The sequence below is a fragment of the Cygnus olor genome, chromosome 2 (assembly GCF_009769625.2).
Source record: "Cygnus olor isolate bCygOlo1 chromosome 2, bCygOlo1.pri.v2, whole genome shotgun sequence".
NCBI lineage: Eukaryota > Metazoa > Chordata > Aves > Anseriformes > Anatidae > Cygnus > Cygnus olor.
Genome location: NC_049170.1, coordinates 114,504,693 through 114,531,606, shown reverse-complemented (window position 1 = coordinate 114,531,606; position 26,914 = coordinate 114,504,693). Strand labels below are relative to the sequence as shown.

Below are 26,914 nucleotides of genomic sequence, written 5' to 3'. Positions count from 1 at the left end.
ATAATTATGGAACAGCTCAAAAGGATTTTGTTATTACATGGTCAGAGAGAACCTGGCAAAGACTTTCAATTTAAAATTTAAAATCACGTAAATTTATATACTATTATATGTTTATTTTCATATCTCATACTACTTTCAGTAGCCAACTTAACTGTACAGTCTTTGCTCAAACTTAATTCCTCCGGAAAGCAATGTCTATAGAGATTAATTTGCATTTCAAAGCAGACACGTGGAAAAATGTTAAATCTTCCTTCTGGTACTTTTTTCAACAAATATTAAAGAATATCACTGCTTTTTTCATGTCTTTTCAACTTTGCTCAGTAAAAGCAAGTCGTTCTAGACTGTCATAGATAGTTACTTTAAAAGTGATCTACAGCAACAGGCATAAAAATGAAGTTAGAATAAGATAGTTGAACACATTCAAATTAAAACTAATGTATAATGTGCTATGTATATAACGTGCTTATATATATGTTATACTATATGGTTATATAGTATAACAGTATACTATATAGTTATATAGTAGAACTGTATACAATGCAATCATATAATTCAGAAGGGTTAATTGAAATTAGTAGAGATAAAGAAGTACAGGAGCACCTACTAAAACCCATGAAAACTTGTAACTTTTGTGAGCAATCAATAACAAGTAAGAACTAACCTTTCTGTAATACTGTTCCTCATTTAGCCACTTGGTGGTCTACAGCACAGTTCTCACTGACTTCAGTTGTAACTATTGCTGCTCATCAACCCTGTCAAATAAGCATCAGGGCTTCCAATGGGTCTCTGTAACATGCAGAATAAATGGTTAAGTACCATTGTTCATTTTATTACACTATAGAAAAGGAGGACATGTGGAGTGAGGAGGTAACTTATGTAAAAATATTTCCTCTAAATAATGATTAAAAATTGTCTGAAAAGTTAATCAACTCACATTCTTCTATATCCCACCCCAAAATAAATGTTTTTTGAGGAGAAATCATCAGTAGCAGATGAGGCCAGTGCTGAGCAGAATCAAGCTGAAAAAGAAACAAGAACCACAAACAAGTCAAAGTTATACTTTTCTGTTTTGTTGTTGTTTGTTTGTTTGTTTTAAACCAGAGATTTTTAGGAGAAAGGAATTCAAAGTCTATAGCAGGCAGCTAAGAAACAATCTCCTAAAATCGATTATTATACAGAATACTATATCTTGGGATTTTATTGTTGCCTACTATGTTGGGAAATTATATTCCTTTCGATATAATAATTTATCGTGAGTTGTATGAAAAAAGAAAACTAAGGTACTCCATGTTTTTTGAACAATGTTATTTTATAGAAGTTTGTTGCCTTTGGGAACCCTTTTGAAAGTTTGTGTCAGAGAATTCTAATATTCAATAGCATCAGGAGAGGTTACAGAACCTTTGAGGCAGGAACCAATTTGAGCTATTGCTCAGAGCTACATTGTGAAATCAAGAAGCTAGATTTCACTGAGCCATTGTAATAAAACGCTTCTTATAGATCATCTTTTTTGAAGTTCACTATGTAGAGGGTTCTTCCCTTAAGGGAGAATCTCTTAATTTCTTTTTGAATTACCTAACTATAAAAGCAACAGTTTCCCTTTAGGTCTAGTGATTTCTATATTTTTTTATGTATGTATTTCACCTATTTCTACCTGGCGATTTTTCAGGTTTATATAGAAAACGGCTATTGTCTTGTGAACTGAAGCTTGGTTAAACAGACACGAACAAGCCATTGACTGTTACTTGGGCTCAGAGCATATGAACCTCATGATTGACCATGTGATGGGAAAATAAAGTGAAAACAAGTCACAGTTTTACAGAGGAAAAGTTATTCAGGAGTTTCAAGCTAAATATTACATTTAAAAATTGCAGTGAGTGTTTACTCCCATACAATATGCACTATGAAGAAGCAAACAGAAATTATGAAAACCGTGTCAAAGTAAGGGCAGCAAATTTGCCTGAAACAAACCTTGGGTACTCCCACCAGTTTAAAACAGGCAAAGGAAACTCATGAAGGGAAAACTGATTTGATTCTACAAGAGGAACTGCTGTATTTCAGAAGAATATCACATGGATGAACTTTTGCACAGACTTGAACTTAGTGGTTGGACTTCAGAGACAAACACAGTCTGGACATCCAATGTCAGTTATTATCCCAGAATAGGTGGGACGTGTCAGGGATATCAAAGATGATATGAGACAATGATTTTTCCAGTTGTTACAGACTAACCTAATTTATATTCTAAGGTTGATTTTCTTTACTGCTCCCATTTCTCTATAATTACTTTAAAATCTATGCCTCTCTGATAAATGTTAAGTGTTAGCTCAGTCAAATCAAATTTATCCTTATTCTTTACTGTTTTCTGTCTGGTGTTTGCAGCCCCAGGCCTGCCTCAGTCTTAAACATATCCCCGTGGGAAATCTAGGGGGGGGGGGGGGGGGGGGCGGGGGGGGGAGTGTAAATCAGGGTTTAGTGGCAGACCTTATCTTTGAAGACATTTTTCTGAATCTAAAATAATTACAAATAGGACCATCTACAAATTGCTTATTGATTTCTGCAATTCTTACATGTAATTTTTGAGCCAGTTTGAGTGGATGAACTTATTTCTGAGACATTTGAACTTAATGTTCAATCCACAAAACATAACAAATAACTTATTCTTGCCTCTCATATTAAAGTTATTTTGTGTTTGTCTGGCTGGAAACACCCTTACCACCCTTACCAAAAGATTTTTATTTATTTTTTACCAAGATTTTATCAACAGAATCCAAGTAAAATTTATCATTTTTAGATTAGCTGGATCCATTTCAAACTAGTTATTCACCTGTGTGAAGCTAAAGCAAATGTTCTGACTTCTATCTATAATGTCTTAATGTAACCAGCATATCATTCAAGTGTAATTTTGTCATGTTGCGGTCACAGAGAAAGAAGAATAGATGATCTACAGTCACCATTTTGGGAGTTATGGGAGATCACCTGATTGGAAAGTTCAGAGAAGAAAGGGTTTATTTTATGTTGAGTTAAAGCAGGGTGCAGATCTGTGCAGGGAGGAGGATGGGTAAGGAAGTTATATCCCAAAGACTGTTGAGATAACAGCAAACTGCTGAACAATCTGGAGAGCTTTATTAGTTACAGTCCATGACAGTAAAGTGTTAGAGAGGTATTTACACTCATAGCTCTAATCTAGGTTAGATTCCTAATACATCACACCCATATTCTGTTCATCCCACTGGCCATTTAGTCCAATTTTATTCCAATACCAGATACAGAAAAGGTTGCAGACTACAACAGAGATACCATATAAATTGAATGGTTTTAAGGTGAATTAGTATTCCTTTAATATTTGTGTCTAGAACACTGAAAAGTAAAAAAAATGTTTAAACCTGTTGCAGATTTGTTCACCTCAGCTTCCTGCAGTAATAAATTCCAGAGAAAGGAACTCCTTTTAACAGAGGAAAATCTATTAGACTTCTTATGTCGATCGTGTCCCTTTACATCTGTGTTATTGTTTTCCGAAAGCAAGTAAAATTATTTGGTTAGAGCTATAATCTTTAAATTGACTCATTGCTATTAGCTCATTCCTACTATCACCAGGATGCTTTGAATAAGGATGTTAGATGAAAAGCTGGAGAGAAACAAACAAACAAACAAACAAACAGAAACCACAAAAAAAAAAAAAAAAAAAAAAAAAACCAGGAGAGACCTGCAGTTCTGAACATTTGTAACAGATTTATTTAAATAATTTGGAGAGATATTACAGGAGAAGGCACTGGTGTGAGAAACTGGGATCTTCTGAAAGGGATGGCTTTTATGTTGACATAGTCTCACTGATCTCAGCTGGGAGGGTTGGGGAAATCCAGAAGTCTGAAAAGAAAAGACCTACAGGAAAAGTCAAGAAGAAGGTTAAATAATGTATATAGTGATTGTGAGTGCTAGCATCAAGAAATCACATTAGTTCTGTACACAAGTAGTAGGAGAAATAGCTCTGCTTTTATGATAATGATGCATAGCAAAGGAATGCTGGAAGGTAGTAAATAGCTTATTTGTCTGAGATCTACTCAAAACTAGATTATAGCTTTTGTTTCATTTCTGCAGCAAAGAATCACAGCCTAAGAGAAAGAAATGGCCCTTCAGATACCAGGTAATGTGTGGCTGAAGGCAGAAGAATGCATGACTGTTTAATTATGTCTTAAGTAATATGGAAAGGAAAATGTTTAGCAAGGGAACCAGTGCAGGCTAACACTACAGATAAACCTGGAATCTTTAAACTATGTCCACAATCTGTGATGTAGTTTACATACTGAGTGCATTACACTTTTAGCCAGTGTTTACTCCTTTGTGTAATCACTGCATCGTCTTATTTTTCTCCATGATAAAGATGTCACTAATCTTTTACAAACAGCTGAATTAAAACATATCCTAATAGCATCTGCTAGCAACAATAAGACTAGGAGGCTAATACATATAGATATTTGACATTATTTTTTACAGGATTCCTTTAAACTTTAGTTGCATCTTTAGCTGTAATTCAAAGCTATCATCAGGGCAAAGGCTCCTTGAAGCAATTTACTGACCCTATAACCAAGAATGTTTGCATTACACCTATAAAGGGGTTTTTCATATTTTTAACAGTGTTTAAAACTAAGATGTCATCTTTCTACCTCCCTTGGACAAATCAATCTTGAGACAAAATCATATGGAAAATTGTAGGTTCATTAAAACAGGGAAAATTCAGCCCTGTGTATGTGTGTGATTTCTTAACTCTTGTTTGATTTACTTCTTTAAACTTGTTGTTATGACTAAAACTACAATGGCCATCAATTATGTTTCAGTGTGGTTCTTGATATCTTTCTGTCCATAAGACCATAAATAACACTTGAAAAATATTTTGTAATATTGCCACAAAATGGCAAGCTGAATTCAACTTTTTAATCCAATTTCCTAATCACTTAAGCTATTTCCCACATACAGAATCTTAATCTGTATTTCTGGATAACATTACGTATTTACTGAAGTTAGTGAACACTTTGATCAGAAACTGGGAAGAGGGTGCAAACAGTCTCATACAGCAGAGTGGAAAAAATATAATCACTGCTTGCTGTGGGTTTGGGAAGTAGGACCATTTTTATACTACCAAGTTTGCAGCAAATTTTAACAACTTGAATTTGGTACAAAGTTAATAACTCAGTTCAGTAGCTTCCTATTTCTGGTGTTGCCTTTTTGTTGAAAAGCCAATGTAGAAGCAAAATGTTCTGTGAAGTTTACTGTGAGCTTCCACTTGCCTCGGTTTGCAACACGTACGCAGTTCACTCTGTGAGCATATAAAGATGCTTCACACAGAACTGATGGCTTTTATTCCATTTAAATTGTTTAAAGCAGTAATCTTTTATAGCCAGAGCCAAGACAATGCATTGTTAGAGTGGGGCTATATCACTGAGAGAAACTGATGTCCAGTACAATTTTCTTAATTAAAATAATAATAAAAAGCTGCATAGTTATTTCACTCAAGTAGATATTATTTCCAGCAATAAAACTGTTCGGAAAAAAAATGCAAAACCTCACAACTAAGAATATGGGTCACTTACAAATAAGATTCGCCGTTCAAAGAACTATTCAGCAAACGTGATTCATACATACCTGAGCTAAGCAACAGGCTTCTCTCGATTCAGTTATGTTTCTCATATCTATCCTTTTCCTAAAATCTATAAGGACTGAATACATTTGAAGTCCTTGAAAAAGTTTGATGAAATTGGCCTCTAAAAGTAAAGTAAAGTACAGGAAAAACATACAAAAATGGAATCTGTACTCTTATGGCTGAGGTCTGGGTGCTTCCATGGAAGAGAGATTTGCAGTTTTTTTCCAGTAAAGAAGCAGCACATTTGGGAACAGAAGGAGTCATTGGACATCCTGAATATTTATAGTAAACCTCACATAGCTGAAGTAATTTTTCTTAATTAAATTTTGAAGAACTGAAAATTCCTGCTTTGGGTATAGGAACAACCCGTGATTACCCTGTGTATTTCAGCAACCTTTTCTTCCTCAATCACATAATCTTTCTCTACATGGTGTCAGCAGAGTAGTTGAGTAAGATTAGCTATATTACAGGTTACTTTTACTTGAGCCAAGCAAGATACTCTATAAAAATCCTGGCACATTTCCAGTACAAGTTAAACTCACTGTAGGAGCTGCCTTTAAGATTTTTAATCTGAAATTTGTTTCTTTGTAACCAAATGTCAAGGCACTCATTAACTCCACTGAGTTTTATTTGCTCTTCTATGTGAACAAATATAAAAGATCATCTAACACCCCCCCAGCCCCCAACCCCCCTTCTTTTGCTTAAGGGCAATGCAGAATATTGTCCACGGGACTCTTGAAACCTGGAGAGACAGTCAAGGGAGAGAAGATTTGTCAGATCCTATGGGCAAGACTCTACCTCAAAAGCAAAAAAGCATCTGGGCTGAGAGTGAAACAGATAAGGAATACCTGAATAACCTAGGTCCATCAAAGTTGCAGGTAAAATGAATTAAAAGCATATTCTCTTTATCCTATCTTCTTCCTGCCAAGTGGATCTCTGCTTAAGCACATTAAAAAACAGGTTAATTTCTCACAGAATCAAAAGTGTCTCAGGAGCAGATTGTTCACTGTGGTAAGACCAGTTAAATCTTATGAAAAGAAGAAATGGAAACACTTTGCAAAGGCAAGAAAAACCTTTTTTATATTGTGGAAAGGGAGAGAGATTTTAGCTAAATCCAAAGACTTCTCTGTATAGGATGCCATTTCAACCTAGTTCGCTGACTGTCTGTAGAGAAGAGAATCTAAGTATCGTAAATATTTCTAGTATTTTAATGTGGAATATATGCATTTTATATGGATCTTATTGAAAGAGTTGTATTGCAAAGCATATTAGGTTCTTTTGAAATCTATCAGTCTCCACTGATATATTCAAGTTTCATATTCCACCCTCAATATTCAAGTTCTCATTTCAACCTCAAGGATAAATCATTTTGGTCATAAATCTGTTACAAATTGTTTTCTTCCAAGCTCACTTCCTGATTAACTAAGAAATCTTCTATAGGCAAGAATTGGATCAAATCACAAATTTGCTTTGAAGAAAAAAGAATCAGAATCATAGAATCATTAAGGTTGGAGAAGACCTCCAAGATCATCTGGTCCAACCATACCCCTACCACCAATGTCACCCACTAAACGATGTCCCTAAGTACCACATCCAACCTTTCCTTTAACACCCCCAGGGACAGTGACTCCACCACCTCCCTGGGCAACCCATTCCAATGCCTGACTACTCCTTCAGAGAAGAAACTTCTCCTAATTTCTAACCTGAAGAAATTATTATTAATGAAATTTTAGTTGCATATATCTACAGAGATAAAAAAGACTCATACCAATTCACGCTTAAGGAATACGTAATATTTCCAGAGCTGACTTCTCAGAGATTTGGCTGACATTTCTGGCTCCCATTCTGCCTATCAAGCCAAGGCAGACAAACAAGCATCCATGGCTGAACCAGAGAAACAAATCTCATCTTACACCCAATGTTTCACAAGTTCTGCCATAGCTGACTGTAGTACAAACTTGTGAGACTCAGTTTCTACTAAGAAAAATCCTTAATTTTCATCAAAATATTTCATCAGAATAAAGTAGAGAAGGTGCAATAATGAGAAAGTAGATAAAAGTTTCAATGAAAAAAAGATGAGCTAAATAGGTTCAGCACTCTCCATGTCTCAATGAAAGGAGATGAGGAAAAATATAGCATGTAGATTCCCAAAGGAAAGAACCTAAAAAGTTTCTCACTAGCTCAGTTAGGTATTTGAGCTCTTGAATAACCATCTGCGATATAAAAATATATCTTCCCTCTAAGTTTCATTGCATAACTTTAAGTTTCATTCCAGGTGTTATTTCTTATGACCATACCTTAGAAACTGTGTGTAGCTATGAAGACTACATACTCATCCCTCAATTTCTAAGACAACATGTAGGACTCAAAGATAACAGGTTATAGATTATACTATATATATACACTGTTATACACAGACAAATAATCTACTATTCACAAAAGGCAAAGAATCATTGTATCAGTCAGAATTATACATGCTTAGTGGAGGAGTAAGTAGTACATCAAATTAGACTTCAGTCACAAAAACAGTAATTAGAATGGGCTTTGCACCAAAAATATAACAGAATATGGTGTTTATAAAAAATAAAATATAATTTACCTGCTTGGAATAACACTAAAAGTTATCTTGAGCTACCTCTGAAATTACAAGGATTTTAAGCAGACTCAAATGGTGATCCAGAGTTACATTTCACTGAGCAGTGATGTGCAGTGTTTGTGCAGCCTAGCACAGATAGATGGTAATTTGTAGCATTAATACGTACTGTGAGAGTTGGCCTCAGGATGGCAGCAAAAGACATAATGTGAGAGTTTCAAAAACACCTGTTCCATCCCTAAATTGCTCGGGCTTCTGCAAACATGCAAATATAGCCAAACACTGCAGTAACTCTTAAACTGCAAAAATCTTCTACAAATCATGTTAGGACTAAATCGAATGAAAAGACACCAGTATCCCATATCCAGATAAAAGCGATTTATCATTTTTCATTTTTAGACTGCTCTTACCATTTGTAAGCATTATGGTTATAATAGTTTCATTTACTGCATATTTGTCTGCTGTATACTTCTTAATCAGACACAGATAAAAAAGGAGTTTGGAGTAAGATGGTCAAGATTAAGCCTGGGTAGTAAGGAACCCAAAAAACAAAAGGAAGGTTAAAAGGGCTGCAGAGAAGGGCACCTTGCTCAGGTTTCATACTCACCCCTTCTCCATCACAGCTCCTAAGCCCTCCTTTAGTCAGGCAGCAGGATTGCAACCTATTTTCCTCCATTTTAATTTTTATTCTGAAACTGGAAATTAATGAAAGGATGCCAGAGACAGCTGTATGTGGAAAGCAAAGATTTCTCCTAGAACTTGCCTTTGCCTTCAAGCACGGTCTGTCCTGCTAAGCTATAACCTCAGTCTTGTGCAGGTGGAGCAGGAACCAGGTGCAAATGCATCTTGAACTGAAGGAATTACTGTTTAAAGAGAGTAAGGAAAAGTGGAGGCTGTGGGAAAACAAAAGGAGGTCACTAGGAAAGAAAAGTCCTTATAATTCTGAGCAAATACCTACAGGATCTCAAGAAGAGGATCTTTAATGGAAAAGTGCACTCTATAGACATGAGTAGTGTACAAGAAAAGAGCGGGTTAGCACTTTGCAAAACCTCAGCAGCGTTTGCAGGACAGAAGATTCAAAGTTAGATTATCGTTATCTACTTGTCTCACGATGTACAGCATCTCCTTTACATTTTGCAGCCTGTGCTGCCATCATGTGGTCTGTTATGTATTTACTCATTGAACGCGAAAAGAAAAAAAAAATCTGTCTATATATCATCTGTTTTCCACCATTTCTTACTTTCCCTTTCATTTGCTGCAGGTTAGCACTGTCTTTCAGGAGAGACCGAAGACTAGAATCCCCTGTAGCACCTTTGACTTTTCTTCAACTTTTTTCCTAGTTTTGCCTTTTGCTTGCAGAAGCAGCACAAAAATAGGGCCACCATGTCATGCTGGTCAACCGTTGCCTCTAGCAAAAGTCACAGAAGCCACTGAGCCTTTGATATTAAAGGTGGTTCTCAGTTTCACTGGAAAAAATCTTATAAATTAGTGACCAGGCAGTAATGAAAGTTTGTCTTCTACTAGTCACTTCTTTTTCAGCTATGAGGAAGGAAGCTGTCTTTATTTGGTAGTAGAGAGTTGAGACTCTCCACCTCAGTCTAAATGAACAATATATACGTTTCACTATTGGCACGGAAGAAATTGGGAAAAAAACCCTTCCCTCACACCCTCCAAAGCAAGAAGAGACTTGCCTAGAGTATTTTGTCTAATGACTCAGTAGTAAAACAAGACAGCTTTGTATTTGTAGAAAACTAGCTGCCTAGGAAAATGATTTATAGAGAATTTTAACAATTAATTCCAAGTGTGACTGCCTAAACTAACTCATCTCCAGTACCTGTTTTCTATCCTACTATGTTTCATGTGTATTGCTAAGTGAAGATTTTAATGCAAATCCTACTAAATGCAATGTGAAGATCACATAAATCACAGTAAGCTTTGGATCATATCTCCTGCACTTAGGCAGTTTCTTTGCTTGTTAGGCAAAAGGAATTGCTAAAATTAATTTAAGTGGAAAAACAGAAAACCCAAACTATAGACGGTGCATGCACTGTGATCAAAATGACAAAAGATATACAAATAGATTTTGCTTTTCTATTAAAGCAGTAATTATGTAGCCAAACACTGTTCATATATGTATATATGCAGCAATAAGAAGCCAACCACAGAAAAAACTCAGATTTATTTTGTACAGTTTTATCAATACGATGACATATGGTTCATATTTACATCTAGAGCCTGCAGAGTCTTCCAAGTGCTCAGTGAACTGACACTTCTGGGAGTCTGGTTAGAATTCTGTAATACTGTCACTCACAGATTTCCTTCTCACCCAACACTGATAAAAGAGCATTGCTTTTCCAGATAAAGAAACAAAAAAACCAACAACTACAACAAAAAAAACCTACTCCCCTTGGGGAAAAAATTAAAAGAAGCCCTTCCCTTTCCCCTTCTTCATTTCCTTCTTTTTTTTTTTTTCATTTTCTTTTTCTTTTTTTTTCTCTCTCTTCCCCCCCACCCCCTGTATGTCAATTATTAGGTAAGTGACTTTTACTTCAATAGCTGTAGCCAACTGTATCCCTCCAGGTGAACTTTGTTTTTGCTGTCAACAAGACTACTGAATGATACCAACTGCTATTTAATTCAAAAACACTTTCATGTCGGGTTTCACTTAAAACTTAATTTTATCAACTACAAATTAGCACCAGTAAAGAACTAAGCCACCTATAAAAGTAGGAATTACATGCTGAGCTTCTATTTGCCTTATCTACAGAATGGGACCAGGATCCTGAAACAAGCATTTATACTCCCTGTGCAGGTGTTCACCTTCTCCAAACACCTAGTTGCATGAAGAAATTGCACAGAATGCTCATCTGGGGAATAGGAGTGGTGTCCTCAGCTCAGTCTTCATGTCCCACTGACAAGCACCCTATAGACTAGTTTCTTGGCTCTTTCCATCCACTGAAATTCATCTGCCATGAACAGAAAATAAAAGGATCTACATGCCTAAACGTGAACCTAGAATGAAAAAGAGAGAAAAAATTTCTTTGCGTCATTTTTCTTGGCTTGGTCTAGCTTGCATTTTTGGACCCCCTTATGTTTCATTTCCATACCACAATGGATGGGATGGATGCAGGAACCTCACAGCACTTCCTTCTTCTGGGGCTTTAGGCAAGCCCCAGTCCCCCGCAAGAGTCCCCTCCTTGCCTTTGTTTCCATGATGATCTGATTTCCACACTAAGGAAGCTTCAACTGTTGGCCCTTCTGAGAGCTACAAAGTACTTTAACCAAATCCTGATCTGGGTACATAGCAGACCTTGATTGGTGCTTAGTTCTGGGTGCTAGGAGAAACAAAACAAAACAAAAAGAGAACAACAACAACAAAAACAACACAACACTGCAATGTCTCACCTGTAAATGCCTATATTGGCTTTAGACTCCACCAGACCCAACAAATCCATAGAATTAAACAATGTGAGGGAAAGGGCATTAGACTGTAACTCCTACCACCTGAATCGTGTAGGGCCTTCTGTCAATTTAAATCTACCTAAAGTTTTATGTCCTTTGAATGCAAATTTTTGTTTGTAGTGGGCAAGTAACATGAACAAAATCAAAAACAAACAAACAAACAACAACAACAAAACCCACAACTGCTTCTAGAACTCTTCATTGTCTTGATATTAAGGCCTTATGAGATGTTCTCATGCATTTCTTAGGGGAACTTATGAGGAAGTAAATATGGCCTTGGAAGTTATTTTCTACTTGTTAGAAAAATACAGCTCAAATGAATTGTCTATCTGTCATCCACTGGAACTAGTAAATTAGCTTTTGCAAAGGTCTTTCCTGACTTAATCATGTATTATGTCTAGACAAATTTTCTCATCTTCCCAGTAGATGCTGAATGTGGTAAACATCATGTTAACAGCTTGAGTGTAAAAATTCAGTCACCCTATCAATTTCAAATACTTAGTTGTGATCAGCATTTCAAAGTATTATAATTTACTTCTGCAAGTAAAATATACATTCTGCATAAAGAAATCAATGTGAAATGAAAGGAGTAAACAACCACTTGCAAAATAAATATCATGAAGCAATTCCCCACCAAAGCTTCAGTAATTACTATATGCAGTAGGCTGCCCTTAATAAAACAATTAATTTTTCCAAATGAATTATGCAAGCCAATATTTTTTCTTCATTAATGTTTTGTTGGAGTCATTAAGTTCCATTAATGAATAACAAAGAAGCAATTGGAATTTTATTCTGGCTGATGTGTGCTAATGTGCTTAACTTGAACTAAATGTGTTTCCAGTATGTAATCAAATTTGAATCAATCAAATCAATTTGCCACTGAAAGCCCTTTTGGAGCTGCAGCTGTTTTAAATGGATGTCTTTTCTCAGAGAAAAATACAGACAAAACCCCAAAGACTACATGGCTCTGGAACATATAACATTGTAATTAGGAACCAATCTGTCTGATTTTTGTTAGGAGGATACTGTTTCCCCCACTTCAAGCTCCATTATAAGTCAAAGTGGCTAAGTTGTTTCCGAGGAATAAATCATCTAATGAATTTAGATTTTTTATTTATTATTATTATCTTTGAAAGCTTCATGAATTCTAGCAGATTTCATCCTGCAGTGTTTCAGAGCACTGTTACTATTTGTAGGCTTCTATACTTCTTATACTTCTATAAGTGAGAAGCAAAGGTTGTGAGAGGCTTAGATTCCCATAACAATCCCAGACATAATCAAGTTAAAAGGAAAGACTAGGGAAGACAGTAAAAATGACAGTAATAGCAGGTGAACATCGTGTGCTTTCTAAATTTTTTTTTACACCCCAAAGTATTGATGTTTTCTTTTTCACTACCTTATACTATTTATTTATGGCACTCGGAAGGATAAAATATAAAATTTCTCTCCTCTGGCACAGTGAGAAGAACCTAAGCAATTGATAACACCTATGTTTTGAAAGGGAGAAAATGATTATATACAGCAGTGCTTTACAGATTAACTGCAAACTGGCAAATCAGAAAGGAATAAAAGTAATTGAGAACAGAAATAGCTTCACTGAACGACTCTATAAATAACAGCCCTTGTTTCTGAATTTGCCTTATGTTCTGAAATTGTTTTAGCATTGTATTTTATTAAAAGAGTTAATATGAAAAAAACTGTTTATGCTTTAAGATCTCTTAAGTCATTTTACCTTAAACCAAACTGTATGCTAATAAGATTTTGTCAGTCACTTTACATAGTTTGGACAAATCAAGTATTTTCATTTACTGTTGAATAAATTTGACTATAAATGTCAGATACTATTCTATAGACCCTATTGGTAACAGTTACATCAGAGTTCAAAGTTAGTTCTAATGTTAAGGAAGTGATAAGGAAAGTAAGGTTTTCTAGTAAAATACACTTTGGCATATGCTTGTGGAAAATTAACATGTAGTGATCATGATGAACTGAATCAGTGCTATAATCATGTTATAAACTTGAGTTTCTGTTGGAGGTAGAGACCAACCAAGGCTCACTGGCTTTAGTGGGCTTTCAAGGTTGCCTAGACTGCCTAGGGACTGGCAAATCTGCCAGTACAAGACTAAAGAAAAAAAATGCCTTATTACTGCTGATCCATCTTCTGGAATACATTCAAACATCAGCAAAAGCTTTGAGGAGCCTTGGTTGAAATATTATGCACGAAGAAAGTGTAAAGTACATTTTCATTATGTGAAAAGTTATTTGACGTTCAAAGAAAAAAAAAAATCTCCCCAAGCTCCATGTACGAACAAGGCTCCTTTCCTGCCCTTAAGTGGGAAAGTAGCCCTTTGAGAAAGAAAACAGTTTGAATTCCCTTCATCCAAGAGCAGGAACTCCATTACTGGACCTGTACGAATGGTACCCTTCGGTATCTTACACTTTGTGTACTGTTAGTCATCCCAAGGGCAAGCTGAATATATTTATCTCCCCTCTTCTTTTTTTTTTTTTTATCGTTTGTGGACATTCTCACTCATGCTCATCAGATAGCTATGAAAAGATGCCATATTTAAGCACCTTTCTTGTTAAATTACATGACTGTAGTTCTGTCAAATTAGTATTATGTAAAGGTGCCGTGTTGTCTGCGACTGTGGACACAGACATTCAGAGCATTATTACACTGGAAACAGTAACAGAAACTGTAGTAGGTAAGAGAGTAAGTATAATTTCTAGCTTCACCTGTGGCCCATCTCTACCCAAGGCAGGTGTGCATGAATTCTGACAAGTGGTCACTTGTTATACAAATTGCAAAAAGGGCTTTACTCAGAACTCTTTACAGAATTTGCTGATAGCTGGAAAATCTCCCTTTGGCCTGAAGGTAACAGTACAGGGAAAAAAAAATAAGGAAGGAAAGAATGAATGGAATTTAAATCTATACACAGACTTGAACTGAAACTATGATGATGGGAAAGAAGGTCATTTGCATGCTTGTGAAAGCAATGCTCAGGGGAAGAGAGCAAAAGAAACCAGTTTTCTTACTTGCTTCCCAAACCAACAGTCCATGAAGCAGTGTGAATAGGAAACAGTTCATCTGAATATTAGCTAGTCACCACAGGTCTAAGGAAGAGCTGAATCATCATGAAAATATCTAAGCATGTAGAGGAAAAAAAAATAATTTGAAGACAAAGTATGTAGTCTTACTTCATGGTAAATTTTTGGGGTGAATCCAAGTCAAAAGTTATATAGCAAGTATTGAAGGAGTAAAAGTAAATAATACTTCCTTATATTATCACATCAAATAGCAATTTCTTCTGGAATCTCCTTTTGAAAAGGTTGCAGAAGCACAGAGGGAATCACACAGTAAAGTCTCAGTCTTTCCAGAGTGATGCTTGCCATTCCCCCTGGATGTGAAGATTCCAATTTGCAGACAGTTTGGAATAGAATATCACTTCTGACGCGGGGGACAGATCTGTAGAAGTATCAAGTCAAGAAGGGTCAATAAGGAGCTGCATTATGTATTTCAATATTTAATAACAAAAAGATAATTTCCTGAAAGGAGGAGAGTACAACTGGGAAAGACTCGTTAATGGAATGCTTCCATTTATCACTTACAAACTGAAAAGTCAATGGAGTAGGGAAGCATGTTAGAATGACTAAATATTTTAACAATTAGAGGCATCTAAGAAAAACAAGGAAGAAAGCAGTGATGATTATGGGGGAGAAAAATAATTCCATCTACTAAATTCAAGTCAACAGCTCATTGTGTGTAAAGGGATTTTAGAGTTTTTGTATTACAGGGCCAGATTTCTTATATTTACCTGAATAATCTTTGCATTACCCAGGTAAGACAGAAGCAAACAGCTAGACACTGACAGCATTCAGAAAATTTGCTATAAATTTATGACCTCCTGGATGGTAAGGTCACCTAGGCCTTTTGAGATTCTGATTTGACACCACCTGACACCCTGAGAGGCATTTACAGCTTTGACAGTGGCCTAAATTTGGAAATTTGTCTTCTATTCAGAAGAGACAGAGTTCCAGAGGACAACATAGGGCACGTATTCAGCTCTGGTGCTCAGCAGAAGCCTTTCTCTTCATAGAGAACATAAAGAGCTCAGGTTAATTTCAGATAACTTCAGTTTTCCTATGTGAATACTGCTGCCTTTTCTTGTTACCTACCCTATGTTATGCAGAAATACGTCAAGGAAAGACCCAGGGAACAGTGAGAGCAGAAACACAGCATGTAATATTTTGGGGCTGTTACACTTTTTTATTCCTGTATTTTAAAGCAGCAGTTGACCAAAGTCCTCAAGGGATTTGTGAATGCAATGGACTGACTCCTCAGGATCATGGGGAAAACAACAACAACAGAAGTTTATGCAAAGCTTCTTCACTATCTTGCCAGGATGTTCTTTAATTTATGTTGAAAATGAGCAACCTGATGTAACGTTAAAGTTGCCCTTTCTTTGACAGATGGTTCCTTCTGACCTATTTTATCTGTGATTCTAATAAAAGTGTTAGTTTCATATTTCAGGATACTTCTCTTTCTCATCACATGGTATTAGCACTGAATCCTGTAGCACAGTCTCTTTCACGGCTTCCGTTCTCATTGAACAAATGGCCAGCTGGACTTCTCTCCACCTGCTACATTTGACATTATACCATTACTAACACTACATTTCATAAGATTAGCTTAATTAGAGAAATAAGTGCTAATCGGCGAGAAGTCTGAAGTTTCTGGTACTTCATTTACTGATGAGAGTCAACCTAAGGACACAAGTGGTCATTGACCTGTTTTGGTGGTCACCAGTGTTAAAACTGCTGCAAAACCACTGTGGTGCTCTCATTTACTACTAGGACTTTCCTTGAACTCTCTGCTTTTGTAGAGCAAAATTACCACACTGAAGGACAATCCTGAATTTCAGGTCTTAGCTTATCAAGAAGAGAGAAGTTGTTTGAAACACTCCTCAAAAACTTTGTGTTTTGCTGTGTAGCTGAAAAGGCGTATCACTTGTAGCATACTGGCACACATTCATCACTCAGTTATCCACATGAAACAGAATGCACAAAATTCTCTGTACTTCCCTGTTTTAAAGATCCTGTCCCACTGCTGCTGGTGGAGTTAAACACCAGGCTGCACTGGAAAAGAATCATGTCATGTCTTAAAAAGTATTTCAAATTTGTGGTAATTTTTTATGGCTAGCATTTTCCTTCCACTTTTTCAAACACAGAACAATAATATTAGTCATCACCTACTTTTCTATAGTTTTACATTTTCTAACAGCACTTTATCTGGATCAGAGATATAGCTACTTGAAGAACTATTTTCTGGAAGAAAAGAATTTCTGGACTACTCCTTTACTAGCATCCACTGGAAAAACATTTATAGATTTAGGAAAAAATCCCAGAGATTGTTCATTGTATTGATTGACTTTAGAAAGTTCTTTTGTTCCTATGTAGTCTCACAGTGCAAAAAAAAAAGCATTTAATCCTTGCTTCATGTGCCTCAATGGTTGCAAAGTACTTTTAAGAAAGAACAGTTGGGCCAGCGGGTGATTTATAGACTTTTCAGCAGTTATGTGGATTGCATTTTGTAGCATCTACAGAGTTGGAAGGGGCTACCCTCTAGCCATACATAACTTCTGAAAAATCTCCGCTGGGTCAAAGACAATCCTAGAAGGGGCTACTGGAATCAGAAATTGTATTCAATGCACCTCTGAGGTTCTCTTTGAAGCTGAAACATCACAAAGTGATTCCAACATTTGCAACCATACTCAGAAGGGGTTCAGATCATGTCCTTGTGCCAGAGACATTTCTTATGAATCCTGTGACAGTGAGAAGGAAGGAGGGAAGGAGGGGGGGAGGGAGGGAAGACAAAAAAAAACACAAAAAGATGCTATTCACATACTCTGAAGTGCAGAGTATTTTGTCAGGAACCAGATACTTATGTTTTAGAATTCAATGAGTCTGAGGTTTTTTGTACCATGTATTGTGATAGCTGGAAAGTTTCATAAGATAGAGCACTAAGAGAGTACCACAAAATTAGTTGTTAGATCCTTGATTCAGGGACAGCTTATGTACTTTTTATTGAATAATACAATGAAATATCACCATTCCTTGGGGATCTTACACACTAGGAAATGAATTATTCTCTTTTCAGCCTTATGGGTGAATTGAGTACTCTGTCCCTATTTTACTATGCACACAGTAGCTCCAGTCTAAAAAGCTTAGCTGGATGACATAGACTGTAGAAATGATATAGAGGACAGTTTTCAGATACCTGGCTCTTGTCAATCAGTATTGCAGGTTTCACTTTCTCCATACACACGTTAGATTCTTTAGATGACACACATTATGCACCTGCCCTCTCAGCAACAGCAAAGTTCACACAATTAAAGTCTTATCCCATGCAGAACTCTTCCCTGGGCTTTGCAGACTTGTGAGCCTTTCTAAGATGAGGGCAAACACCCAAATCTCCATGTTCCACCATACTCTAAGCACAGCACTTTTGTGGGCCAAACACTACATAGACTTCTAGGAAACCTTCCTGGTTTAAAAAAAAAAAAAAAGTACCAAAAGCTATTATATGACTCTAAGGCTCCATAGCAGAATGAAATTTTGAGGTCTTGCAATGTGGACACAATCTAGAGTAGTAACTAGAAAGGCCTAGATCCCATCGGAGGGATTTACAGGGAGCAGAACGAAGCCCTCATAATCCAAGAGGAAATGATTAGCAACCTGCTACTCCACTTAGATATATGCAAGTCTATGGGGCCAGATAGGATCCACCCAGCGGTGGAAAATTTCTTTACTGAAATGGTTGTGTGGCATCGGAACAGGCTGCCCAGGAAAGTGGTTGAGTCACCATCCCTGGAGGTCTTCAGGAAATGGGTAGATGTAGAACTTAGTAGCACAGCTTAGCAGTGGACTTCTCAGTCCACAGGTTAAAGGTTGGACTAGATGATCTTAGAGGTCTTTTCTAACCTAAGTGATTCTATGATTAGGCTGCAAAATATACAATTGTATATCTCTTGTTGCATCATGTGAGTTTAAGCATTTATTCCATGCATCAGGCTACACTAGCGGAGAAAATTTGGCCTTGTCCCTTTCTTAGCAGGGGCATAGCAAGCTGCCCCAAACGTGCAAGGTATACTGTCTAAGCTTTTTCAACACACTGCAGGGACAGTACACTGTACAGATCTATCAGAATAAACCTGGACTCTTAGAAAAGAGAAGTAGCTGAGGTGCAGCGCCACTATGGTTAGCCTGGGCCCAGAGCTAAATTTCTTCTCTGGTCTCTTTTATGCAGTGCAAAATTCCTGGGAGAACATGGTCTTCTAAACGTGCTGAAGATTCAAAAGACTTTATTGTTTATTTTGGCAGACTTAGGTATGCCAAAGAAGAAAGGCAGAAGAAATAGCTATGTCACAGACTGCAGGAGAGATTTAGGAATACTACTTGAATATTTTTGGCAGACTAAAGAAAGATGCGTGGAAATAATGTAAACTAGGAACTTATTACAGTGATTTGCAAATAGAGCAAATGTTAAAATATATGATTTCTTATTTTTAATAGGTGTAACATTTCATGGTGCACCCATTGCTTGTCTATTTCCTCATTAGGTTATAATGGTTTAGTTACAGTTATTCTCGATCTCTCTCTGTTATCCCACAGGGACACCAAGAACAGCACTAAATTTTGGTATTGCACAGTGCAGAAAACCCACCTCAGAAGTCATTTGATGCCCATTAAGGGGAGGCCACAACTTAACGGGGTAGCCAGACTCCCTCCTTGCTCAGAAATTCCTCATACTAAGCAAACAAGTTTTATTTTGCCAGGTCCATGCAGTACTCTAACATATTGATCACATTGACTTTGAAGGCCTGACTGAACTGCAGAGTGCTTCACCCTGCACCCCCAGCTAATTTACTAAAGATGATAACTTCTTGTGAAATATTCTCATTTTACTCATACAAAGACATCGGTAGGAAAAGAAAATCAAACGGAACAAGTAATTTTGTCATGATAACTCTTAACTCGGTAGAGTAGCACCTTGAAATGCTTTTAGCTCATTGTTATGTAGTCCAGATAGTTCTTAAATCCACTCTCCTGACAACTCTTAAAAATCTTCCTTGAGATATATGAACATAGAACAGAAACTTAGATAATAAACTGATAAATTAATGGAAAGTCTTATTTCTTCATTTCAGTAATCTGCTAGTAAATTATTGAATGCATCACTATTGATGACTGGTTCATAGAATAATAGCTGAACAATACAAGTGTTGTGTATCATCTTTATTCATATGCTTCCATTTTTCCATTATTCTCATTTCCTTTGCTTTCCGCTGGAGAATATGTTATATGCTTTTTATTTTTATTTTTGCAAATGAACTCCCCTCCCCCACCTTGAACTGTCTCATCACTTCTAAAAAATGAGAATGCAATTTAAAATGCAGAGTTCTTTAGAAGTACATCATTTTATGAGCAGCTAAATATTAATTCTATGTATAATTTAACAGTAGTCATTCATATTACGAGTCTGTTGCAAGTCAGATGAAAGCTAGAAGCATAAAATCATATATAAGAGGAATAATGGTTTTGATCTGTCATTAGCATGACCCAGGAAGATGGGGATTAAAGTTCTATAGGAAGGATATTCAACGATGGCTTCATTTTACAGGTATCAGAAAAGCACAGTGCAAAAGCACTGCATGCTATGCAATTTAACATGATTGAAATGTCTCTTCAGGAACAGCACAGACTTCACATTCCCTCCAGAAACAATGAGACTGTTAGTGGAAATATTTAAAGAAACTCATAGGAAGAATAACTGCGTGATACCTAACCTGCTATTAAAGCTGAAAGCTGGAGCTCACAGGAGTAAATGTGATTCATTGTGCTACGTCATTAATCTTTATGAGCAAAATGATTATAAAATCCTATAGGGAGGGGAAAAGCAATTACTTAATGATGTATAAAAACATTCCCATAGATATTTCAGAAAGAACTGTGCATAAAGCTGCCTGCATAAAGCCCTTGGATGGTACAAATAGCCCAGTCAGTGGTGTACTTTTAAACTGTATGAGAGTTATTTCTTAATTTCTAACTCTGTCCCAGTCACTGTTTAACATTCTGTGTTCATGTACTGTCTACATTGTTAAATTGCCTGCAACTCCAGAGCAGTCAGGCAGTACTCAAATTAAGCCACAAAGTAATTAGGTTTCAATCACTGAATATTCACAGCTCAATTAAGTTATTTACAGAGATGTAGACAATTCTGCAGCAAAGACAAACATTTCTGTTGACACTCCCCCAAACTGTAAAATAAATATATGCTGATGTGAAGATAAAAGAAAACTTAGATCTATCTTCTATGAAGAACCTTTCCCTCCCTTTCCTAGTTCACTTTAGAGGTCAGCTGTCTGGAAGTTCGGATGCGCATACTCATACTTTTACAATGAAAAGGTGTTCTGTTTGGGGGTGGTGAGGTGAAAGGAGAAACCATCCAAAAGAAAAAAAAAAAATCAATACTTTTATAGAAGATGTTTTTTTGGCAATTATCCATTCCACTACTTGTTAAACAATTTTGGTAGGAAAAACAAAAAGCACACCCCATGTTTATAGTAGGAAGAACTGATCAGTATCATTCAATTAAATTCAGCTTACTGAACAAATCAGAACAAATAGCAGTATAGCTCTACTGGCCAGAAATCCTATTACTTGATTGCATTACCCAAACTCAAGGGAAAATCTGAAAAGAAAAAAAAAAAAAAAAAAAAGACAAGAGAATGATAAGGTCAATCCATGCATGTTGTTTACCATTTCATGGCTTCTGAAAACTACAAGGAGACTGGCAAGTGAGGTATTCATTGATAGCAGTATTTAAAAGAGTACTGAAAGAACTTTACCTGAAATGTTGTGTGAGAACAGCAAAAATAATTATTTTAGACAAATAAGAAAGTGTAGGCAAGACAAGTATCAGCCTTATTCCAGTTCAATCCTACCAGCTTCAATGAAGGTAGCTTCAGAGGAAGTGGGAAGCCCACCACAATTCATTTTAACTTGGTTTATGGACCCATACCATTGACAGAGCTCTGTGCCCTTTGCAGAAGGGCACTTATGGACCAGGTCTTCAGAGCTGTCCAGAAGCTCTTAGGTCTATCAACACATCTGGTACTCTGAAAGAGGATTGCAATGAAGAGATACCCAAATTAGCAGAGACTTTACCGCACCAGTCCTCAACGCATCAGCTATGCATGAAGAGCAATAGTGCTTCTCTGGCTGAATTGTACAGACCAGTAGGACAGGATTCATAACTACCTTGTAACAATCATAGGGTGACTGTGTCCTACTGTCCCACTTACTACTGAGAAAATGGTATCATGCAGCAGTCCGAGGGAAACATTCCTTGCTGTACAGGTAATTAATACACAAACAGTCAAAACCACAACATCATGCAGCTACCAACACTGAGCAGTTACGAAAAAGACGACAAAACGACATAAAGAGAAGAAAAAAATCAGAAGTTTTTCTAGAGCTCTGGACTTACTAGACTGGATCCCCTTGGGAAAGTAATTAATGTTATTTAATACCAAACTGTTTGTCTTTGACATTACTCAAGTTGCCAGAAATAAATGAAAAGCATGATGGTATAATCACCCTGCATAGAGACTTTGATGTTTGAAACAAGGTTACTAGCCCCACATATAGGCCTACTCATGATAGCTGTGCCAGTGGAAATTTGTGTTTAATCTACTCTAGCCCAGTCATCAGATGCAGAGTGAAACTGGCCTTTAGTTTGTATCTTATCTAGTCACATCATCGAAAGGTAGATCAGTCAGACCAAACCAAAATCTACTTTTGGTATATATTATATTTAAATGAAGTGATAGCGTGAGACCCTGATACAGCTCTGGAAAGATTATACTCCAAAAGCACGGCAGCAACAATATTAAACTCTATCATATGTTAGTATTAATATTAGTAGCTCAAAAACTAAGCAAGAGTTCACAATCTATGAATAGGATTTAAATCCTTTTTTTTTTTTTTTTTTCCTGTATATGATGATAGTCTTGGGTTTAAAAGATAGCATGTTTTTATTTCACTGCTGTACCTTTCTACTGACACAGGGAGTCTATGGCACAGCAAAGATTTCCCAACTGACCCATAGTGACATCAAGTTGATCAAGTTCTCTCTACCTATTTCTGCTCTTTTTAGCCATTGGGATAGAAAGTGCATAGAACAGAAGCTGGCAAATCATTGCTATCTGAAAATATCTTGCTGTCAAAATAAAACTTTGGGGTGCTCTATTTTAGCATCAGGTGACAAGCAAACCCCAAACAGAGCTGCACACAGGAATTAGATGAGTAGTAGCCAGCCCTCTCCAATCTTTTATCATGTGCTAAACTTTAAAAAAAAAAAAAAAAAAAAAAAAAAAAAAGGTCTATTTTAGAAACTCAGATTCTATGTAACTGAGAAACTGGAATTCAACACTATTTCTTGTTAAGAAACAAAATACTTCAGGAAATAGTCTGGTTTTGAAAAACTAAGTAAATCAGGTCAGACCTCAAGTATCACTTCAATTATAATTTGAATCAATATTCATGATTACATGAAGATAATACCAAAGTCACAAAATACCACAACAGTCCAAGTCTGCAGATATCTGTAATACATTGCTTTCTGCAGCTTAATATTTAGACTCAAAAAGGCCTGTTGCTGCTGAAGGAGACACTGGGAAAAGGTTAATGGGAGCTTTTGTTGAAGTTAAGGAAGGATTATTTGAGCACTTAATATTAAAAATCAAGTGGTAACCAGAAGTACAGAGAAAAAAAATAGCCCAGATAAGCATACATATGCACATACACACATGCCTATACACATGCATAATAGAGAAGACAATACTAAGGTTAACAGGTTATTATAGACTAAATTTTACTGTGAAGTTTTTTCCTCCAATTACATATTGGAGCATTTCACAAATGAAGAGAGAGAGTACAAATATGGCCAACACAAATGAGCACATAGTCCCCAAAATCAGAATCCTTTCTGTAAGAAGAAAGTACAGGTAAGCCTATTGCAATGAGAGCAGATTTGCTTCTTTCAGAAAGCACTCCAAGATCTGCCATTTGGTGGAAGGAGAGAGAGAGAAAGAGACTAGACTTTGTGCACTGCATTCATGATTGCTCCTTCCAAGTGCTTGTCCTATTACAGGGTATGTGCTAGATCCAAAATCTCAGTGGGGAACTTGAATGTATGCTCTTTCATCCCTCAGGCATTTAACACTACATCCTATCAAACTGTACACTACTGTAGATAGAACCTCTTGCTGTCACATGCAGTGACTCTGCCAAGACTGTTTGTAAGATGGTAGTCAAAGCACAGCAGCTCATCTACCAGCAACACTACTGCTGCTTTCACCAATATGCATCAACAGGAGAAACTACATTTATTCAAGGCTAGAAGCCATCATCCCCTTCTTTTCTTGCCCTTTTAAATTAAATTAAAAACAGAACAAGTGTTATTTTTCTTGTAACAAGCCCAAGAATTTATTTACAACAGAAAATAAATGGAGCACATAACACAAAAGCTGCAGAATTTGGGAATTAATGCATTGTCGCCCTTTTAGGCAGGGCTGGGCAAACAACTTTTTGTGGCATATAGCATTTGACTTTTCAGTTTCAAAATGGGAGTTCAACTCATCCCTTTCCTAGCTGCATACAAAATCATGTTCTACATCATCATATTGTTGACTCACTTGTACACCAAATCATGTTTTTTGAAGACCCAAAATATATTTGGAGTTAGTTTGTAATCCCATCTGTTTCACCAATTCAAGGCTGAGAAACACAAGCTATTCCTGAAATGTAATGGATGAAGACAGAATCATTACTGTTGGACTCAGTGGGCACATTAGTGTATGTAAGGCATATTTTGCTGTTAATTAAACTCATGGAGAGATGAGAGAAATTGACCCAGCAACACAAAGTTGACTTTTACTTATTTCTGTCTTGGTACATTCACTCACTCGTGTTTCCTCGCCCTTGTCCACTGCCATATGCTGATACATTTCACTACCATTTTACTGTAATCAGCTAACCAAAAGAAATGAAGAAAAAGGCATGGAAATATAGTAGCTAGCACCTCCCAGCTAGTACTATAGTGCTGCTTTTTCTACTGTTAGTATGATTAAATAAATAACAACCCCCCTGCCAATAAAACAGCAACACCGACACCCCTCTACCCCCCACCCGCAAAAAAAAAAAAGAACAACAACAACAAAACAAACAAACAACAAAAAAAAAACATGACCCCCCCTACTTCTCTTGTTTCAGATACGGGAAAATTGAAACCTTGCTTCCACAGTAATGGTTTCCTGTGACTTGCAATGCTGATGCATTCATTACCATTATCACTGGCAGTAAAAGGTTGACATGCTGGAACACTAACATGGCTCAGGCTTAATTTAAAAGAAATAATTTAAGCAGAAAGTCTAAAAAAAAAAAAAAAAGATTAGGAGTTTTCAAGAATAAACACTGAGGAGTTCAGAAATAATTAAATGCAAGCACAGATATGAAAAAGACAACACTTCTACAGACAATAGATAAGCAAGAACTAGCATAACAGACATCTTCCAATAGGTGAACATCTGCCTTTATCCTTCAAAGCATCTTGAAATTTGTAGGCCTTTTATTCTTGTCTTAATATTTATCTTTAATAAACATAGAAAGAAAGAAAAAGAAGAGGCACCAGCTAGATGCATTTGTTAACTGTTCTCCATCAAGTTCCAGAACCAGTAATATGAGCAAAAACAAGTATGTAGTGTCTATTTTGAAGGCTTTCTGGAAGGAGAATCCCCAGCTGGATTCCCTCTGTTGTTCTCTATCTTGCTACAGCCTCTAGAGTCATTAACCAAACAGCTGAAGCTCTTTTATTTTTTTTTTTTCACTCGCCCCCTCCCCCCCCCCCCATCACATTAGTGGTACAACTATATGAACAGGATAAAGGGGTGGAGGTTGCTCTCATTTTTTAATTACTTAGGTTAGGAGCAAGAGATGGCTAAAGCAGTTCACTTTTCCTCTAAAGACCTTAATTCTCTGTCGTTATCCTTCATATATATATATACTTTTTTTTGTTTCTTTCTCAATTAATTTTCATTCTCTTCCTGCTTTCCCCTTCCAGCCTGTCCAAGTTCATGACTGTTACCAGCTGTGTTGGGTTGCCTAGTGATGAAGAAGTTCAGATAGAAGGCATTAGGAAAAACAGTAATAAGTTTGTTTCAGACCAATATTTCCCCTACTATCCTGTAGAACCCACTAGACAGCACTTGAGCATATGCTTAGCACTTTATATACACGTGTATCTGCTAAGCTTCAGTAATCAGAGCTTCCAGGCAGAAACTAGAGGTCAATATTAAGAAGAAGAAGAAGAAAAACACCACGCTACAAAACCAGGAAGGATTCTGGAAACTAAAACCTACTCTTCATTGAGGGGTAAAAAAGTCCATTGCAGACAGCCATAAGCAAAAAGCTTAAGTAAAATCTTCTGAGCAACTAGATTTTTAACAAACTGGGTAGCTGAAGCTAAAAATAAATGTCATACAGTCATCCCAGACAGAGATACTTTGGAAGAGGCTTGCCAGATTATTTTGGGGTGCACGTCTTGCAGAATATGTATTATCTGACAAAAGGCTGATAGGAATGACTGGATACAGTTTTTTAGAAACACAAATAACTCTTTGCTAAAACATTTTCCATGCAGACCTACTTCATGGATTTGGTAAATATATCTTCAAAAAGGGTTATGGCTTGAGACCAACTGAATAGCTGAGAGCACTATCAGAAAGTCAATACAGAATGTGTATCTTCAGATTCCTCTGAGAAAATCTGAACCAAAGCTTTGCTGCTAGCTAGCTACTCTTCAGAACAGCTGGTTCAGTAGCCTTGCCTTTGACAGAATCCTTCACTTTCCTCTCTCTGCCTACTGACCCTCCTCCCCTACCCCCACATTTCCTTTTCAAGCATCTCACTAATTAAGAGTTCATCAGAAAAAAAAAAAAAAAAAAAAAAAAAAAAGACCTTCTTCATGGTTTCCTGTCCAATACATTCACGTTTTACCTGCAAGCACTTACATCCTTATGTTTTTCTTTCTACAGCCATGCTTACTCAGGAAGCAAGCGACTGAAGTTTTTCTTAACGTTGTGCTGCTGTTTCATTAAAGATTC

At 36.6% G+C, this 26,914-nt stretch overlaps 1 long non-coding RNA gene across 1 annotated transcript; it reads right to left on the bottom strand.

Annotated features, from left to right (window-relative positions):
- Positions 1-678: 678 nt before the first annotated feature.
- Positions 679-26,914, bottom strand: LOC121065455. The gene is made up of 3 exons (XR_005817071.1): positions 26,822-26,914; positions 935-1,019; positions 679-786 (listed from the first exon to the last, which is right to left on the bottom strand). It is a non-coding gene; the product is annotated as an uncharacterized LOC121065455 (long non-coding RNA).